This window comes from Carassius carassius, chromosome 20, assembly GCF_963082965.1.
Source record: "Carassius carassius chromosome 20, fCarCar2.1, whole genome shotgun sequence".
Taxonomy (NCBI): domain Eukaryota; kingdom Metazoa; phylum Chordata; class Actinopteri; order Cypriniformes; family Cyprinidae; genus Carassius; species Carassius carassius.
Window position 1 is genome coordinate 8,917,931 of NC_081774.1, and position 3,049 is coordinate 8,920,979.

Sequence of the window (3,049 nt, forward strand, 5' to 3'; positions counted from 1 at the left end):
GCCTGAAACAAAAACTGATGAAGTTAGAGGAAACAAATACTAGACTGCTGTCTGAATATTAAATCTTTCACCATTTTAACTTGAGCAACAAACTGAGCTAATCGAATTTTAAAAATCACTTCTGCCTAGTAACCTAGCAAGTGCAAAATGTTCCTGGATCAACAAATCAGTACTGAGGAAGTATAGGAATATGTTCAATAGGAAATGTCAGTTTTATTTATATTTTTTATTTTCTCTCTCTCTCTCTCTCTCTCTCTCTCTCCTCTCTCTCTCTCTCTCTCTCTCTATATATATATATATATATATATGTTCCACCATTGTGTGAATACAATCAGACATATTTTTCTTCTTTTTCTTGTAACTTCTAATGACAGCTGACTTAAGATTTATTAAAACAAAACCAACTGGACTGGTTTGTGAAGCATCAATGAGGATGAAAAATAAAAAGAAATTCTACTTTCCACTATTTTTACAGGGTTTTGATTGGGTTGGTTCTCTGTTCATAAGTAAGATCTACATTTTCTAAACTTTTAGTACAAAATATTAAACTCACACCACTAGCCATTTTTTCAAAATCTGATCTCATGATTACATTGTAGTTGCACATATTTTCATTCCACGTTAACATTGTTTCAGAACACAGGATCATTGTGACATGTATTGAGAACATTTGGTTTAATCGCCAAAACACAACAGTAAGATTTTCTTTCAACTTAGTACTTTTTACAGTCAGTTCATTCAAGAGAAAACAATGTGGGATACATGTTTCAAATCACCTTTGTTGCTGAAATAATTTACGTAATAGAGGCAATAACTGTCATGTTAGAAAATACACTTACATTATCTAACTTGTAACACTCACATAAAATCAATAATATTTGTAAAAGTATTCATATCAAAAGTATTATCAAAACGTATGATAAATGTTGTAACAATATAAAAATGTTCATAGTCACGGGAAGAAGGAGGTGGGAACCGGCGAACATTTAAATTAAACTTTAATAATAAAATAAACACAAAAGAGTGTGACAGCCTCTCGCGGACGACTGTCATGCACAAACAAGACCAAAACACAAAATAAAACCCAGGCCTGGTCCTCTCTCGTCCTCTCTCTGTCATAACTCCTCCTTTTATCCTTCCTGATCTCCTCCGTGGGACTCGAGGCTTAGAGAGTAAGTTCTCTGCTCTGTCAACTACTGGAACGCATGAAATTCTATACCAACAACAGAGCCAGTCTTCTTGATAAGTTTGTTAACTCTGCTTCTATCTCTCATGTGGGAAACCCTCTGTCTAGCACACTATAGCAAAGAACAGAGTACTAGCCAACACTGTCTGATAGATGCAGCAAAATAGGGGATGGCTGATGTTAAATGACCTCAGCCACTTTAAAAAATAAAGTTGGCTATGACCCTTCATGTACAACATCTCCACATGGCTCTTCCAGTCTAGCTAGTTGTCAAGGTGCACACCAAGGTATCTGTGGCTGGAGACTATCTCCACTGCGATGCCCCGGATGGTGATCGAAATTGATCGTGTCCTCCTCTTCCTCTTAAAATCTACTACTATCTCATTGGTTTTTAAGATGCTGTGATGGAGATTGTTGTGGTCACTCCAGACCAAAAATCCTTAATCATTCTCTTGTACTCCTCCTCCTCATCTCCATTAATTAAGCTGACATCTACTGTATCATCAGAGAATTTCTGAAGGAAACAGCTATCAGTATTATACTGGAAGTCTGCAGTGTAGATGGTAAACAAAAAAAGGGGGCCAAAACAGTTCCTTGTGGTGCTCCTGTGATACTCAGAATAGTATTAGAGATACTATTCAGTAGACTGCAGAACAGGGTCCGGTTGCACCGGCTATATGTACAGTAAGTAAAAACTTAGCCTAGTTTTGACTAGTTTTGAAAGTTACAACTTACACACTACTGAATATTAGGGGTGTCCCCAACTAAGGATTTTCATAGTCACATTGGAATTTTAGAATCTAGCTGGTAGTCTACTGATAGTCAAATCATTCATACACCGCAGTTGGTGTATGAATGAGTGTGTGAATGGGTGAATGTGAGGCAACTTGTAAAGCGCTTTGGATGGCCATGTGGTCTGTTGAAAGTGCTATATAAATGCAGTCCATTTACCATATGTTTGAGGGCAGGGCAAAATACATTACCAAGAGTCAAGTCAGACATTAGTTATAATTACTAATGTAACACACAGGGGAAATGTGTAATAGATGCCCCGCTGATACAAAAATAATGTTTGGATTAAAAGATTTAAACTTTAAACTAAACTGAGCTAGATGATGCATCATTAATTTCAATGAAGAACTGCCCTTTTGCTTTATTGACACACTATTTTCCTATTTAACGCTGTTCAGTTGCTTTGTTACAATTTATATCATTAAAAGCTCTATATAAATAAAGGTGACTTGACTTGACTTAAAGTGGGGTTGTCGATCTTGCCCTAGGCAAGATTTTATCTGGCGCCCCATGCATCACAGCCCATTTCACCCTGTCATTGTGTTCATGATTTATCATATATATACACACATTTTAACAATTTATTTAAATCCACTTAAAAGAAGTACTCACGAGGACAAAAATGTTATAGATGCAGTTAAATACATGTACAAGATCATGGACCAGTGGCATACATCAGGTCTTTACAATATTAAGCACATCACTCAGTTCTTATGGATATAAATAACAGCGTCTCCTCCATATATGACGGCTGCCTATAATAGCAGACAGTGCACAGTACTTTGCCAAGCGTTTGACCCTCGGTTTGGGCATCCCAAGCTGTTGAAGCCCTCTTACAACCAACCTGTGTGTGTGTGTCCTAAACTACCAAATATAAAAACAAGTAATTGGCCTCGATAACCTATTTCTAAAATGGTATTTAGGAGTGATTGATATTTAATGATTTTAGTCATGAAAGCTTCCTCCATACTAGAGTCAAAGGTGCACGCAACCTCCAAAACAAACACCTCTCTACACTCCTCATTAATCACAACAACATCTGGTGTGTTAGCAGACAGATGAGAGAAGATT